Source organism: Triturus cristatus, chromosome 1_2 (assembly GCF_964204655.1).
Source record: "Triturus cristatus chromosome 1_2, aTriCri1.1, whole genome shotgun sequence".
Taxonomy (NCBI): Eukaryota; Metazoa; Chordata; class Amphibia; order Caudata; family Salamandridae; genus Triturus; species Triturus cristatus.
This window is the reverse complement of record NC_140580.1, coordinates 1,191,356,814-1,191,374,498: the sequence shown is the minus strand read 5'-3', so window position 1 is coordinate 1,191,374,498 and position 17,685 is coordinate 1,191,356,814. Positions and strand designations below refer to the sequence as shown.

At 54.0% G+C, this 17,685-nt stretch overlaps 1 protein-coding gene across 1 annotated transcript in view; it reads left to right on the top strand.

The window, feature by feature from the left end:
• Positions 1-659: 659 nt before the first annotated feature.
• AK1 (adenylate kinase 1) overlaps positions 660-17,685 on the top strand; it is a 189,498-nt gene continuing 172,472 nt past the window's right edge. Inside the window, exon 1 of the mRNA XM_085614143.1 lies at positions 660-702. The gene's annotated coding sequence lies outside the window, so the exon portion shown is untranslated. The remainder of the gene's footprint in view (positions 703-17,685) is intronic.

Here is a 17,685-nt window from a genome sequence, read left to right as displayed (position 1 = left end):
TCTCTCTCCCTCTATATGTTTCTCTCGCCCTCTCTCTCTTTCGCTCTCTCTCTCCACCTTCCTCCTTCCCTTTCTCTCTCTCCCTCTCTCTTTCTCTCTCCCCTCTCTCTACTTCTCTCTGTCCCTCTCTCTCCCCCTTCTCTCTCTCTCTATTTCTCTGTCTCTCCCCCTCTCTCTGTCCCTCTCTCTATCTCCCTCTCTCTCCCTCTCCCTCTCTCTTTCTCCATCACTCCTTCTCTCCCTCTCTCTGTCGCTCTCACTCCTCCTTCCCTTTCTCTCTCTCTCCCTTTCTCCTTCCCTTTCTCTCTCTTCCTGCCTCTCTCTCACCTGCTCTCTCTCTCTCCCTCTCTCTTTCTCCATCACTCCTTCTCTCCCTCTCTCTTTTCTCCTTCCCTTTCTCTCTCTCTCCCTTTCTCCTTCCCTTTCTCTCTCTTCCTGCCTCTTGGTGACAGGCTGACACCACCCCTCTTGCCCCAGCTCCCTCCCTGCCCTCTCGTTGCCTTCTGTCTCGAGTCTCCTCCTGTTGGGCAGATGCCCCCCACCTCACAGATGCCATCCTCACCAATGGCTGGCCTCGGCAGGCTGCTGTGGGTAGAATGGTGATCCCGGCATGCATTGCGCCCTGGGCCGCTATATAAGGAGGTAAAAATAGAGCGGGTGACAGGAGGCTGCTGGGGAGACCGGAGGGCACAGGACCTGAGGGTGAGTGAGTGAGTGATATCCACGGGGGGAGAGGACCTGAGGGTGAGTGAGTGATATCCACGGGGGGAGAGGACCTGAGGGTGAGTGAGTGAGATACACGGGGGGAGGGACCCAAGGGCTTAGGGCGAGGGTCCCATGAGGAAGAGGGAGAATAGATCGGGGGGAGGGGGATGACCTGATAGTGGAGAATGAGAGAAAGGGGAGGCTGCTGGTCAGGTGGGGGCAGAGGGGGCAGCCGGAGGATGAAGAGGAGGATAGGCGTGAGAGGAAGTTTGAGGGTGGGAAGATGGGGCAGGAGCGGGGGGTGGTGAAGCCCTGAGGAGCAAAGGGTGGGCAGCAGGTGACCCCGCCGAAGTCCGTTAGTTACCACGTGCTTAGTCCTAGTAATTTGAGGGGCGAGGGGCGGTGTGTGCATGGTCCTAGTAATTGGGGGTAGGTGTGTGGGGGAGTTAGTCTGTCCTCGGGGCTCATGCATCAGTTACAGGAACTGAAAGTGATGGGGTCTGGCCCTTTCCACGCTCACTGCCCCCGTACGACCCGGCAAATACAAAGCTAACGGTGCAGCAGGTGCAGACGCACCGGGGCCCAGGGCTACCCAGTGATGACTGTACCCTACAGTCTGACGGGGGAGGGGAGGCACAGTGTGCTGCCTGCCTTGGGGCATATGCCACTCGTTCTACACCTGTATTGTCCTCTGAAGACCCCAAAAGGGGAGCTCTGTGCCCTTGACCTGAGCCCCCCTCCTGTGTTTGTTGGGGGTGGGGCTTGGGCCGGTTCTACACCTGCACTGCCCCCTGAAGATCCCAAAAGGGAGCTCTGTGCCCCTGAACCACCCCCACCTCCTGTGTGTCGGGGGGGGGGGGGCAGGGGCCGAGTCTCTACACCTGTCCTACTCCCTGAAGACTCCAAGAGGGAAGGTCTGTATCCCAGACCCCCCTCCATGGTGTGGGGGGCTGGGGCCGGGTCTGCCTGCACCTTTCCCTGTCTCTGAGTCTGAGCACCTGGCCTCCTCCTGAGTGTGTCTGGGGGGGGGGTGGAGTATCTCCCTCTGGTGTGTGTGGCTGGTGGTGTGTGTGTGTGTGTGGGGGGGGGGGGTTCTGCACCTTTCCCTGTCTCTGAGTCTGTGCACCTGTCCCCCTCCTGAGTGTGTCTGGGGGGGGGGGGGAGTATTTCCCTCTGGTGTGTGTGGCTGGTGGTGTGTGTGTGTGTGGGGGGGGGGGGGGTTCTGCACCTTTCCCTGTCTCTGAGTCTGTGCACCTGTCCCCCTCCTGAGTGTGTCTGGGGGGGGGGGGGGAGTATTTCCCTCGGGTGTGTGTGGCTGGTGCTATGTGTGTGTGGGGGGGGGGGGGGTTCTGCACCTTTCCCTGTCTCTGAGTCTGTGCACCTGGCCTCCTCCTGAGTGTGTCTGGGGGGGGGGGGGAGTATCTTTCTCTGGTGTGTGTGGCTGGTGGTGTGTGTGTGGGGGGGGGGGTGTTCTGCACCTTTCCCTGTCTCTGAGTCTGTGCACCTGTCCTCCTCCTGAGTGTGTCTGGGGGGTGCGGAGTATTTCCCTCTGGTGTGTGTGGCTGGTGGTGTGTGTGGGAGGGTGGGGGGTGTTCTGCACCTTTCCCTGTCTCTGAGTCTGTGCACCTGTCCTCCTCCTGAGTGTGTCTGGGGGGGTGGAGTATCTTTCTCGGGTGTGTGTGGCGCACCTGTCCTCCTCCTGAGTGTGTCTGGGGGGGGGGAGTATTTCCCTCGGGTGTGTGTGGCTGGTGGTGTGTGTGTGTGTGGGGGGGGGGGGGGTGGTTCTGCACCTTTCCCTGTCTCTGAGTCTGTGCACCTGTCCTCCTCCTGAGTGTGTCTGGGGGGGGGGGGGGGGGGGGAGTATTTCCCTCGGGTGTGTGTGGCTGGTGGTGTGTGTGTGGGGGGAGGGTGCTCTGCACTTTCCCTGTCTCTGGACTGCCCCCGGAGTGGGTCTGTGCACCCGCTGTGCTCTCGGAGTGGACTGGCTGGGCCATACGTCTCCTGTTATGGGGTAGTTTCAGCTCCCACCCTCCTCATGCACCCCCCCCCCCCCGGGTTGGAAGCCCCTGCGGGGTGGGGGCGGTGTATACATGTACAAGCGCTTTATTGTCAACGTAGTTCAGATGAGCGTGCCACAAAAATCAGGTGAAAAACCTCCGTGTGGGCATTAGTGCCCCTAGCCAAGCGCCTGTCCTTGCCACTGCCCTGTCCTAGGCAAGCGCCTGTCCATGCCACTGCCCTGTCCTAGCCAAGCGCCTGTCCTTGCCACTGCCCTGTCCTAGGCAAGCGCCTGTCCATGCCACTGCCCTGTCCTAGCCAAGCACCCGTCCATGCCACTGCCCTGTCCTAGCCAATCGCCCCTCAATGCCACTGCCCTCTCTTAGCCAAGCGCTCTTCGATGCCACTGCTCTGTCCTGTCCTAGCCAAGTGCCCTTTAATTCCACTGCCCTGTCCTAGCCAAGTGCCCCTGCCCTAGCCAAGCGCCCTTCCATGCCCCTGTCTTAGTCAGCGTCCTTTCATGCCTCTTCCCTGTCCTAGCCAAGCGTCCTTCCGTGCTGCAGCTCTGTCCTGACCTAGCTAAGCGACCCTCCATGCCACTGCCCTGTCCTATCCAACCACCTTCCATGACCACTGACCTGTCCTAGTCAAGCTACCCTCAATGCTGCAGCTCTGTCCTGTCCTAGCTAAGCACCCTCCGATGCCACTGCCCTGCCTATCCCAACCATCTTCCATGTCTCTGCTGTTTCCTAGCCAAGCATCCTTCCATGCTGCGACTCTGCCCTGTCCTAGCCAAGCCACCCTTCCGTACCTCTGCCCTGTCCTAGCCATGCACCCTTCCTTCCATGCCTCTGTCCTGTCCTATTCAAGCGTCCTTCCATGCCTCTGTCCTGTCCTATTCAAGCGTCCTTCCATGCCCCTGCCCTGTCCTATCCAGGCGTCCTTCCATGCCCCTGTCCTGTCCTATCCAAGCGTCCTTCCAGGACACTGACCTGTCCTAGCCAAGCTTCCCTCAAAGCTGCAGCTCTGTACTGTCCTAGCTAAGCACCCTCCGATGCCACTGCCCTGTCCTATCCAACCATCTTCCATGCCCCTGCCCTGTCCTAGCAAAGTTCCCTTCCGTGCTGCAGCTCTGACCTGTCCTAGCAAAGCGCCCTTCATGCCCCAGCCCTTTCCTAGCCAAGTTCCCTTCCCTCCCCTGTCCTGTCCTATTCAAACCTCCTTCCATGCCTCTGTCCTGTCCTATTCAAGCGTCCTTCCATGCCTCTGTCCTATCCTAACCAAGCCTCCTTCCATGCCTCTCTGTCCTGTCCTATTCAAGCGTCCTTCCCTCCCCTGTCCTGTCCTATTCAAGCGTCCTTCCATGCCTCTCTGTCCTGTCCTATTCAAGCGTCCTTCCATGCCTCTGTCCTGTCCTAGCCAAGCGTCCTTCCATGCCTCTCTGTCCTGTCCTATTCAAGCGTCCTTCCATGCCTCTGTCCTGTCCTATTCAAGCGTCCTTCCATGCCCTTGTCCTGGCCTATTCAAGCGTCCTTTCATGCCTCTGTCCTGTCCTAGCCAAGCGTTCTTCCATGCCTCTGTCCTGTCCTATTCAAGCATCCTTCCATGCCTCTGTCCTGTCCTATTCAAGCGTCCTTCCATGCCTCTGTCCTGTCCTAGCCAAGCGTCCTTCCATGCCTCTCTGTCCTGTCCTATTCAAGCGCCCTTCCCTCCCCTGTCCTATTCAAACGTCCTTCCCTCCCCTGTCCTGTCCTATTCAAGCGTCCTTCCATGCCTCTCTGTCCTGTCCTATTCAAGCCTCCTTCCATGCCTCTGTCCTGTCCTATTCAAGCATCCTTCCATGCCTCTCTGTCCTGTCCTATTCAAGCACCCTTCCCTCCTCTGTCCTGTCCTATTCAAACGTCCTTCCCTCCCCTGTCCTATTCAAGCGTCCTTCCATGCCTCTCTGTCCTGACCTATTCAAGCGTCCTTCCATGCCTCTGTCCTGTCCTATTCAAGCGTCCTTCCATGCCTCTCTGTCCTGTCCTATTCAAGCCTCCTTCCATGCCTCTGTCCTGTCCTAGTCAAGCGTCCTTCCGTGCCTCTCTGTCCTGTCCTATTCAAGCGCCCTTCCCTCCTCTGTCCTGTCCTATTCAAACGTCCTTCCCTCCCCTGTCCTATTCAAGCCTACTTCCATGCCTCTCTGTCCTGTCCTATTCAAGCGTCCTTCCATGCCTCTGTCCTGTCCTAATCAAGCCTCCTTCCATGCCTCTGTCCTGTCCTATTCAAGCGTCCTTCCATGCCTCTCTGTCCTGTCCTATTCAAGCGCCCTTCCCTCCTCTGTCCTGTCCTATTCAAACGTCCTTCCCTCCCCTGTCCTGTCCTATTCAAGCGTCCTTCCATGCCTCTCTGTCCTGTCCTATTCAAGCGTCCTTCCATGCCTCTGTCCTGTCCTAGCCAAGCGTCCTTCCATGCCTCCCTGTACTGTCCTATTCAAGCATCCTTCCATGCCTCTCTGTCCTGTCCTATTCAAGCATCCTTCCCTCCCCTGTCCTATACAAGCGTCCTTCCATGCCTCTCTGTCCTGTCCTATTCAAGCGCCCTTCCCTCCCCTGTCCTATTCAAACGTCCTTCCCTCCCCTGTCCTGTCCTATTCAAGCGTCCTTCCATGCCTCTCTGTCCTGTCCTATTCAAGCCTCCTTCCATGCCTCTCTGTCCTGTCCTATTCAAGCGTCCTTCCATGCCTCTCTGTCCTGTCCTATTCAAGCGCCCTTCCCTCCCCTGTCCTGTCCTATTCAAACGTCCTTCCCTCCCCTGTCCTATTCAAGCGTCCTTCCATGCCTCTCTGTCCTGTCCTATTCAAGCGTCCTTCCATGCCTCTGTCCTGTCCTATTCAAGCGTCCTTCCATGCCTCTCTGTCCTGTCCTATTCAAGCCTCCTTCCATGCCTCTGTCCTGTCCTATTCAAGCGTCCTTCCGTGCCTCTCTGTCCTGTCCTATTCAAGCGCCCTTCCCTCCCATGTCCTGTCCTATTCAAACGTCCTTCCCTCCCCTGTCCTGTCCTATTCAAGCATCCTTCCATGCCTCTCTGTCCTGTCCTATTCAAGCGTCCTTCCATGCCTCTGTCCTGTCCTATTCAAGCCTCCTTCCATGACTCTGTCCTGTCCTATTCAAGCGTCCTTCCATGCCTCTCTGTCCTGTCCTATTCAAGCGCCCTTCCCTCTCCTGTCCTGTCCTATTCAAACGTCTTTCCCTCCCCTCCCCTGTCCTATTCAAGCGTCCTTCAATGCCTCTCTGTCCTGTCCTATTCAAGCGCCCTTCCCTCCCCTGTCCTGTCCTATTCAAACGTCCTTCCCTCCCCTGTCCTGTCCTATTCAAGCGTCCTTCAATGCCTCTCTGTCCTGTCCTATTCAAGCGTCCTTCCATGCCTCTGTCCTGTCCTAGCCAAGCGTCCTTCCATGCCTCTCTGTCCTGTCCTATTCAAGCGTCCTTCCCTCCCCTGTCCTGTCCTATTCAAGCGTCCTTCAATGCCTCTCTGTCCTGTCCTATTCAAGCGTCCTTCCATGCCTCTGTCCTGTCCTAGCCAAGCGTCCTTCCATGCCTCTCTGTCCTGTCCTATTCAAGCGTCCTTCCATGCCTCTCTGTCCTGTCCTATTCAAGCGTCCTTCCCTCCCCTGTCCTATACAAGCGTCCTTCCATGCCTCTCTGTCCTGTCCTATTCAAGCGTCCTTCCCTCCCTTGTCCTGTCCTATTCAAACGTCCTTCCCTCCCCTGTCCTGTCCTATTCAAGCGTCCTTCCATGTCTCTCTGTCCTGTCCTATTCAAGCGTCCTTCCATGCCTCTGTCCTGTCCTATTCAAGCCTCCTTCCATGCCTCTGTCCTGTCCTATTCAAGCGTCCTTCCATGCCTCTCTGTCCTGTCCTATTCAAGCGCCCTTCCCTCTCCTGTCCTGTCCTATTCAAACGTCTTTCCCTCCCCTCCCCTGTCCTATTCAAGCGTCCTTCAATGCCTCTCTGTCCTGTCCTATTCAAGCGCCCTTCCCTCCCCTGTCCTGTCCTATTCAAACGTCCTTTCCTCCCCTGTCCTGTCCTATTCAAGCGTCCTTCAATGCCTCTCTGTCCTGTCCTATTCAAGCGTCCTTCCATGCCTCTGTCCTGTCCTAGCCAAGCGTCCTTCCATGCCTCTCTGTCCTGTCCTATTCAAGCGTCCTTCCCTCCCCTGTCCTGTCCTATTCAAGCGTCCTTCAATGCCTCTCTGTCCTGTCCTATTCAAGCGTCCTTCCATGCCTCTGTCCTGTCCTAGCCAAGCGTCCTTCCATGCCTCTCTGTCCTGTCCTATTCAAGCGTCCTTCCATGCCTCTCTGTCCTGTCCTATTCAAGCGCCCTTCCCTCCCCTGTCCTATTCAAGCGTCCTTCCATGTAGGAAGAGGTGTGGCGCCGCGGCCAGGGCACTGACTCGCAATCTGGGGATCACGGTTCGATCGCCTGCGGCAGATTAGCCCAGCACCATGTGACTGTGGGCAATAGCTTGCTTAATCTTCCCGACGGCCCCCAGCGCCTAGAGACCCTTACGGGTGATTGTTCGCGCTTTACAAATGTGGATATTGTGCCATGTCCTGCCCTATTCAAGCGTCAGACACAGCATTAGTATCCGGGACTTGCCTCAGGAGCCTGTTTGTTTATCGAAGCGCCGCGGTGTTTCCAGGGTGATCCCTAGGAGAGGCGCTTGATGACCCCACAGAGCCCCACTGTCCAATCACAGGTGTCTCCTCTCACGGACATCACTTCCGCATCCTTCCCTCACGCAGCTGCTAAAGCAGGGTGCTCTGCCCCCTGCCCAGGGGGTGCCCTCTGCCGACCCCCCCTCCCCCTCAAGTGCTGATAGATTTATAGATTGCCAACTGGTCTCTGTGGGCGCAGAGGGGCACTGGGAGGTCCGACCTTATAAGGCCCAGGGAATAGGGGGGGAACCTGACCTTCCAGGATGAGGGGCTATTTTGGGGTCAGTCTCACACACCTGGTGGCGGCTGGCTTCCTTGCTGCCGTGTGTAAGAAGCGCTGTGCAGAACAGGCCCCTAGGCGCTACTGTGGGGTGAGCACTTCACCCCTGGTCACATGGACACTGCTCCCAGTCCTGAACATTTCACCCACAAATCATCGGTTGAGGGTAGTTTAGTCCAACGGAAGCGAAACAAGACTACAGCCCCCACAATGCATCGGGCTATTGTGGAAACAGCGCGCAGTGACCTGCAGGGAGGCGGCCACACATCTGACGCTGTCGGAGCTGCACAACCACAGGGGAGCTGTGATGCTCGAGGCTCGGTAACCCCATACAGGGCACTGCAATTATGCTGCAACGTTGTCCGCATAATTATGGATCCGACACAGTTGCCACATAACCCAACATCTGCAGCATAATCTGCAGTTTTTAACAACAAACATTTTTAACTCAAACAGAAGTAAAGGTACTAGAAAGAAGCAGCGCGTGCCGCATTGGAGGGGCGCGAGACCCTTGCAGAGGTTGGCTGGCATCTGTCTGTTGGTGCCAGGCTGGGAGTAACGAGCCCAGACCTTTGCCCAGATACTGATAGCACAACTAAAAATAACACACGAATGAGCAAATACTGTCCGAAACTGTGCCAAATTACATCACATCATTTGCCTTTTCTTGTTGCATAGTTTAGTAAATGCTGTTGCATAATTTGGTCCAACCCTGCTGCATAATTCCAGTGGCTCTGCCTATAACTCACGGGATTGGTCTGCTGTTCGTGACTGTCATAGCAAAGTAAATTGATAGGCAGCTCTGCTGTCAGAGGGCTGAGCCTGCAAGGCCTATGCAACATGAGGGATAGCTCTGCTGTCAGAGGGCTGAGCCTGCAAGGTCTATGCAACATGAGGGATAGCTCTGCAGTCAGAGGTCCGAGCCGGCAAGGTCTATGCAACATGAGGGATAGCTCTGCTGTCAGAGGTCCGAGCCTCCAAGGTCTATGCAACATGAGGGATAGCTCTGCAGTCAGAGGTCCGAGCCGGCAAGGTCTATGCAACATGAGGGTTAGCTCTGCAGTCAGAGGTCCTAGCCTCCAAGGTCTATGTAAGGGACAGCTCTGCTGTCAGAGGTTCGAGCCTGAAAGGTCTATGCAACATGAGGGATAGCTCTGCTGTCAGAGGTCCGAGCCTCCAAGGTCTATGCAACATGAGGGATAGCTCTGCAGTCAGAGGTCCGAGCCGGCAAGGTCTATGTAACATGAGGGATAGCTCTGCAGTCAGAGGTCCGAGCCGGCAAGGTCTATGTAACATGAGGGATAGCTCTGCAGTCAGAGGTCCGAGCCGGCAAGGTCTATGTAACATGAGGGATAGCTCTGCTGTCAGAGGTCCGAGCCTGCAAGGTCTGTCTAACCTGAGGAACAGCTCTCCTGTCAGAGGTCCGAGCCGGCAAGGTCTATGCAACATGAGGGATAGCTCTGCTGTCAGAGGTCCGAGCCGGCAAGGTCTATGTAACATGAGAGATAGCTCTGCAGAGGTCTGAGCCGGCAAGCACTATGTAACATGAGGGATAGCTCTGCAGTCAGAGGTCCGAGCCGGCAAGGTCTATGCAACATGAGGGATAGCTCTGCAGTCAGAGGTCCGAGCCGGCAAGGTCTATGTAACATGAGGGATAGCTCTGCAGTCAGAGGTCCGAGCCGGCAAGGTCTATGTAACATGAGGGATAGCTCTGCTGTCAGAGGTCCGAGCCGGCAAGGTCTATGTAACATGAGAGATAGCTCTGCAGAGGTCTGAGCCGGCAAGCACTATGTAACATGAGGGATAGCTCTGCAGTCAGAGGTCTGAGCCGGCAAGCTCTATGTAACATGAGGGATAGCTCTGCTGTCAGAGGTCCTAGCCTGCAGGGTCTATGTAACATGAGGGATAGCTCTGCAGTCAGAGGTCTGAGCCGGCAAGCTCTATGTAACATGAGGGATAGCTCTGCAGTCAGAGGTCTGAGCCTGCAAGCTCTATGTAACATGAGGGATAGCTCTGCTGTCAGAGGTCCGAGCCTGCAGGGTCTATGTAACATGAGGAATAGCTCTGCAGTCAGAGGTCCTGGCCTGCAAGGTCTTTGTAACATGAGGGATAGCTCTGCAGTCAGAGGTCCGAGCCTGCAAGGGATAGCTCTGCTGTCAGAGGTCCGAGCCCGTAAGGTCTATGTAACATGAGGGATAGCTCTGCAGTCAGAGGTCCGAGCCGGCAAGGTCTATGTAACATGAGGGATAGCTCTGCTGTTAGAGGTCCGAGCCTGCAAGGTCTGTCTAACCTGAGGAACAGCTCTCCTGTCAGAGGTCCGAGCCGGCAAGGTCTATGCAACATGAGGGATAGCTCTGCTGTCAGAGGTCCGAGCCGGCAAGGTCTATGTAACATGAGAGATAGCTCTGCAGAGGTCTGAGCCGGCAAGCACTATGTAACATGAGGGATAGCTCTGCAGTCAGAGGTCTGAGCCGGCAAGCTCTATGTAACATGAGGGATAGCTCTGCTGTCAGAGGTCCGAGCCTGCAGGGTCTATGTAACATGAGGGATAGCTCTGCAGTCAGAGGTCTGAGCCGGCAAGCTCTATGTAACATGAGGGATAGCTCTGCAGTCAGAGGTCTGAGCCTGCAAGCTCTATGTAACATGAGGGATAGCTCTGCTGTCTGAGGTCCGAGCCTGCAGGGTCTATGTAACATGATGAATAGCACTGCAGTCAGAGGTCCTGGCCTGCAAGGTCTTTGTAACATGAGGGATAGCTCTGCAGTCAGAGGTCCGAGCCTGCAAGGGATAGCTCTGCTGTCAGAGGTCCGAGCCCGTAAGGTCTATGTAACATGAGGGATAGCTCTGCTGTCAGAGGTCCGAGCCGGCAAGGTTTATGTAACATGAGGGATAGCTCTGCAGTCAGAGGACCTGGCCTGCAAGCTCTATGTAACATGAGGGATAGCTCTGCTGTCAGAGGGCTGAGCCTGCAAGGTCTATTTAACATGAGGGATAGCTCTGCTGTCAGAGGTCCGAGCCGGCAAGCTCTATGTAACATGAGGGATAGCTCTGCTGTCAGAGGTCCGAGCCGGCAAGGTCTATGCAACATGAGGGATTGCTCTGCTGTCAGAGGTCTGAGCCTGCAAGCTCTGTGTAACATGAGGGATAGCTCTGCTGTCAGAGGTCCGAGCCTGCAAGGTCTATGTAACATGAGGGATAGCTCTGCTGTCAGAGGTCCGAGCCTGCAGAGTCTATGTAACATGAGGGATAGCTCTGCTGTCAGAGGGCTGAGCCTGCAAGCTCTACGTAACATGAGGGATAGCTCTGCAATCACAGGTCCGAGCCGGTAAGGTCTATGCAACATGAGGGATAGCTCTGCAGTCAGAGGTCCGAGCCAGCAAGGTCTGTGTCACATGAGGGATAGCTCTGCTGTCAGAGGTCCGAGCCTGCAAGGGATAGCTCTGCAGTCAGAGGTGCGAGCATGCAAGCTCTATGTAACATGAGGGATAGCTCTGCAGTCAGAGGTCCAAGCCGGCAAGGTCTATGTAGCATGAGGGATAGCTCTGCAGTCAGAGGTCCGAGCCTGCAAGGTCTATGTAACATGAGGGATAGCTCTGCAGTCAGAGGTCTGAGCCGGCAAGCTCTATGTAACATGAGGAATAGCTCTGCTGTCAGAGGGCTGAGCCTGCAAGGTCTGTGTCATATGAGGGATAGCTCTGCTGTCAGAGGTCCAAGCCTGTAAGGGATAGCTCTGATTAAAAACCTTCCCATTCTTGATGCTATATTACCTGGGCGGGATAGCTAAAATCAAGGACTCGGACCTTCGAATTCCCTAGGTTTGATCGTGTTCTGCGTATCTTAACTAAGCCCTGATGAAGTGCTAGAGTGGAATGAAACGTGTTGACTGGCTAGTATCATTTTAATGAGATTTGCCTTTGGAATAAATAGCATTTTTCATATCTGGATGGGTCGTCTGCTTTGGGATCTCCGAATCGCACTTTGGGTTCTTAAATATGTTGAATGACAGTTTTTAGTGTCATTCCTGCAGCGCCTCCCTCTACTATTTGTGTGTCTAGAAATCCCAGATTAAGTGACCATCTCAACTTGATCACTACATGCAACTCCAGGAGCACTTGGGAAGTGTGACATCATCGGAGAGGCAGCACAACTGAAACCATCAGAAGTGCCAGATCCACCGAGCACTTTGGGGACCATCTCCCGGGCACCTCACCCAAGACCTCCACACACACACGTGTCCCCCTTCTGGATGAAGTGTGTGAGTGTCTGATTATTATTTTCAATGTATAAAGCGCAGCGCTCAGCCAGCGGGCTTCTTGGGGCTATAACCTTGTCAGTATACCTAGGGGGGCTTACTTGCATAAAGACACTGCAGGGGGGGCTGTGTTCGATCTCGACGCCTCGCTCTCGCGCAGCCAGGGAGTGTTTGCAGACTGATTTATCCGTGAACAACCCTCCGCAGCTTCCGTCCTGCCTCCTATCTCCTTTTCTTGCAAAAATCATCTGTCGCTGCGGAGCGGACGAGCTGACCACCACAAGAACTTCTGAGACAAAGGCCCGCGGGTTTCAGTCCCTGGGGGTCGATGATGCACTGGACATGGGCCGCTTCGGAGTCTTCTCGACCTGTCGCGGCCTTCCATGCAGTAAATGCCTGTGTACTCCAGGGGATGGCCTGGTCCTCAGGTGATAGGGATCATTCCTCATGGGCAGGTCACTGAGGCTACTGCTAGCCACAGGGGTCTATCCCAGCCCCAGCCTTGGTCACCTTCTCTCCAACCACTTGGAGTCTTACTAAGGAAATCGGGCGTCCTTTGTCTGTGCGCGGAGGACACCCAGCCGCACTCTCTATAGCAGCGCTCACCTGCATCGGTGTAAGCACACTTCGAGAATGGATGTCCAACCCATCAATCAAAACTCAACCCTTCCAACATGGAACTGCACCACACGCACACCACCCCTGCCAGACAACTCTGGGTAGACCCAGCCATCGTATTTACCAACAAACCTACAATTACAAACAGTAGATTTAAAAAAAGATATTCAATTTGCAATCACAGACCTCAGATGGACCCTCTGGACAGAAATGCGCAATTTCAAGTGTCCCTTCTCTGAGGAATTTGATGCTTAATTCCAGAGCAAGACCTCAAAGCTTGTCTCCAACCACTGGAGGGATCTACAATCAACTGTAGTAACCCTCCGCATTGGTGTTACCCAGACTCATCTCACTGTGGAGCGATCTTTAATTGACTTATGGAACTCCCTCCAGATTGGTCTAACCCAGGCTGTGAGAAGGTGGCCTGATGTATGCTGTCCACTAGTTCTAGTGGGCACCCTGTATCAGTCCAAACAACCCCTTATGGTGAATGGTTAAAGACAACCTTTATTGAAAGCTATCCTTGTGGTAGTTATGGAGAGCAGCCTTCAGGCTAAGTCTCGAAGGAATGTAAAGCAGCTTGTTTTACCAGTCTATAATCTCTTGAATGACCAAATGAAAGGACAACCACACCAGGTATATATTGAAAATATATGTATTTAGGATAAAACACACCCCTCTAGTCTCTTTATGAGACTGGAGTTCGAAGTACTTAATTTACAAGTGAGCAATCATCAGTAATAGCACAAATACACGTTTGGGCCCGAGGGGCGTACCAAACCATATACCAAAAAAGTGGTATAAGAACCACGACTGGAATAGGCACTAGGCCTAGAGCCTGTAGAAACGCTGGGACCCCAAGGAACCACCTAAGGTAATGACACAGGGGACTCACGGGAACTGTATGCAGTGTGGAAACACAACTGCGGGTTCCTATTATCTTCTACGGGCAATGTCGCGGTTGGAATTTTAAAGATTAGGGACACTTAGAATCGAGTCAGGACTAAACCATTTTGGACTTAGGACGTTCTAGGGCTAACACCCACGGGAGCACCAGAGTACTCGAGTTACCTCAACCAGTGAAGCCGGGTGCATAGGTGTCTTTTGGTGTCGGGTCGCGTCGTCGATTTCAATGGGAACCTGCAAAGAACTGCTGCTGCCAGGAAAAGAAGAAGTGTCCGAAGAGATCCAAGCCTGGATCTAGGATGGAAGGAACCTGAAAGCAGCGGGGACAGAGTCTGGGTCACTAGCCAGTGACCTAGGGCAGGATGGACCAATGCCCACAGATGTCGGGTGCTTCAGGGGAGTTGATGGGTGTCTTGACTCTTCAGCCACGAGGTCCAGGAGGTGTCGACAAAGTCCATGACCTGGATTCAAGCTGTCGCACAAAGTCTGTCGAGTGCTGCAGTGTTGACAACCAGAATGGACCCAACAAGCCTTGGCAACGGCAAGTCACTGGAATACAGAGAAAGGACTGCGTTGCAGACCAGCAAGGTCTAAGGGACTCACCCAGTGAGGGTAAGTTGGGGCACGTCTGGTGCAACCAGGAAAGCCCAATCAGAAAAGGAGTCGCCTTCGTGGGGACCTACTGGCCAACGGGCTAGTGATCGCGAAGGAGCCTCGAGCAGTCGCACTTGACACTGGCCCACGGGTCACTCGTGGAGTGGAGGCCAACAATCTTCGGTGCAGGAGGTGCTCAAGGCTGGGGCTACTCGGAACCCAAAGCACAACTTCGAGGAGGCCCAGGAAGATAGTGTTGCTGCAAAAGTTCATGGTGTCCAGGGGTCACGGTTCCACATCACCCACGATAGCCACGGGCCTCAGCTTTGTTTTGGATTCAGGATAGCCTCAAGGAAGTCTAGAAATCTACCGCTGGGGATGCAGAGACTTCGGCGTCCGGCGGGAGCTTCAGAATTGCAGACTGGTAAGTTGCTTCTTTGGTGCCTGCCAAGCAGGGGAGTCACTCCTTGACCCAAGGGAGATCTCTTCAGTCTTCTAGTCAGGATAGAACGTCGAAAGTCCAGGATGTACGTTGCATAGTTTCATCCAGGGTAATCTAAAGTCCTAGGGACTGGATTCCTATACTTATAGTAAGTTTCGGGGATGGACTAACTCTAAGGCCCCACCTATGGGTGGGCCAGGAAAGAGGGGTGGTTACACCCATTTCCTTTGTCCAGTTTCACGCCAGAGCAGGGGCAGGTAGCCCCTGCAACCGGTTTGAACTGGACTATGCACAGGGACACCAAGTGTGCCCCCAGTTCAGGACTTCAAAGCACCAGAGAGTGCTCCCGCCCAGCCCCAATACACATCAGCCTGTCGGGGGAGGTAGGGACACCTCCCCTCGACCGGAAACCTACTGTCCAAGCCTCCCCTGCCGGAGTTTCGGTCAGCTGCAGGAGGCCAAACCCGTTTGTGTGGCAGAGGCATCCATTTTGTGATGCCAGGGCTCAGGAAAGTCCTACCGGGTTTAGCCAGTGTGAACATGTCTCTCCCTCTAGAAGTGTGGAATGCTACCTCCGCCGTTAGAACTGGTGGGGGGGTAGGTAGTATTCCAAAGCGTTTGACACCAAACACGACATGCTTTTTTGAGGTCATCCCAAAGTTAGCATTTACCGCGAGGCTATAATGCAATAAAGAGTATATGGTATGGCTGTATCACAGAACAGCCATAAGGAAGTATTTCCGAAAGCTGCAGAGGCGCTCAGCTCATGCTTGGGCAACCTCTCACATAAAACCAAGCACTCTGCCTTCAGGATTGTCAAGGCCTGCCATAGGAGTGGCTTATAGGTTTATATGTGTCTGCATATATAGGTGGGTATAGGTAGCCTATACCACTGTAAGGGGTGCAAGCACCACCTTACCCAGGTTGCAGTAGCAGACCTGTGGTGTCATTTTGGAGTGCTTCCCAGGGGTGGCATAATACATGCTTCAGCCCCTGGTAGGCCTCTGAGGTACCTATGCCCTAGGTACATAGTATCCCATGTACTAGGGGCTTATAAGGCACTCCAGAATCCAATTAGAGATGTACCTAATGTACATGGAAAGCATTTTAGAGAGGAAGCAGCTAGGCTGGGGTCCTGATTAGCAGGGCCACAGCCAGACTAAGGTGGAAAAACAGTGAAACAGCAGCAAAAAGTTGGGGTACCCATGTGAAGGAGATCCTACTCTCCTACACAGGCTCATCTCGCTCTTGGGCGATATAGAATCGACTCTTGTAACTCCCTTTGGATTGGTCTTACCCAGACTCATGCAGCTCTTGAGCGATCTAGAATCAATTCCTGTTACATTTATGTTTCGTGCCATTTAAGTGGTAGGCTAGGTCCATAAATATACTGTGGATGTTCCTATACGCACGACCTTCCTCCTTCACATTGTTTGCACTCATCCCAATACCCTGCACTTATCACTGCACTTGCACCTGTTTATACTCAAAAAGATGATATTGACATGTATTTTGTCTATTGAATGTTTGATCTTCTTGACTGAATTTTGCTCAGTTGATTAAATCTAGTCATTTATGCGTTTTCCAGGTGGCGTCATAAATCTGTATAATTTGTTAAGAAATGTGTTTTCTATCCTTTTAAATTTGTTTCCACTGTGACTACTTTTTGTGTACCCATTTAACTCTTGAGCCATCTAGAATCAACTCCTGCAACTCCCTCCAGATTGGTCCTTCCCAGACTCCTCTCACTCTGGAGCGATCTAGAATCGACTCTTGTAACTCCCTCCGGATTGGTCCTTCCCAGACTCCTCTCACTCTGGAGCGATCTAGAATCGACTCTTGTAACTCCCTCCGAATTGGTCCTTCCCAGACTCCTCTCACTCTGGGGCGATCTAGAATCGACTCTTGTAACTCCCTCCGGATTGGTCCTTCCCAGACTCCTCTCACTCTGGAGCGATCTAGAATCGACTCTTGTAACTCCCTCCGGATTGGTCCTTCCCAGACTCCTCTCACTCTGGGGCGATCTAGAATCGACTCTTGTAACTCCCTCCGGATTGGTCCTTCCCAGACTCCTCTCACTCTGGGGCGATCTAGAATCCACTCTTGTAACTCCCTCCGGATTGGTCCTTCCCAGACTCCTCTCACTCTGGAGCGATCTAGAATCGACTCTTGTAACTCCCTCCAGATTGGTCCTTCCCAGACTCCTCTCACTCTGGAGCGATCTAGAATCGACTCTTGTAACTCCCTCCAGATTGGTCCTTCCCAGACTCCTCTCACTCTGGAGCGATCTAGAATCGACTCTTGTAACTCCCTCCGGATTGGTCCTTCCCAGACTCCTCTCACTCTGGAGCGATCTGCAGTCGACTCTTGTAACTCCCTCCGGATTGGTCCTTCCCAGACTCCTCTCACTCTGGAGCGATCTAGAATCGACTCTTGTAACTCCCTCTGGATTGATTTTACCCAGACTCCTCTCACTCTGGAGCGATCTAGAATCGACTCTTGTAACTCCCTCCGGATTGGTCCTTCCCAGACTCCTCTCACTCTGGGGCGATCTAGAATCGACTCTTGTAACTCCCTCCGGATTGGTCCTTCCCAGACTCCTCTCACTCTGGAGCGATCTAGAATCGACTCTTGTAACTCCCTCCGGATTGGTCCTTCCCAGACTCCTCTCACTCTGGAGCGATCTAGAATCGACTCTTGTAACTCCCTCTGGATTGATTTTACCCAGACTCCTCTCACTCTGGAGCGATCTGCAGTCGACTCTTGTAACTCCCTCCGGATTGGTCCTTCCCAGACTCCTCTCACTCTGGAGCGATCTAGAATCGACTCTTGTAACTCCCTCTGGATTGATTTTACCCAGACTCCTCTCACTCTGGAGCGATCTAGAATCGACTCTTGTAACTCCCTCCGGATTGGTCCTTCCCAGACTCCTCTCACTCTGGGGCGATCTAGAATCGACTCTTGTAACTCCCTCCGGATTGGTCCTTCCCAGACTCCTCTCACTCTGGAGCGATCTAGAATCGACTCTTGTAACTCCCTCCGGATTGGTCCTTCCCAGACTCCTCTCACTCTGGAGCGATCTAGAATCGACTCTTGTAACTCCCTCTGGATTGATTTTACCCAGACTCCTCTCACTCTGGAGCGATCTGCAGTCGACTCTTGTAACTCCCTCCGGATTGGTCTTACCCAGGC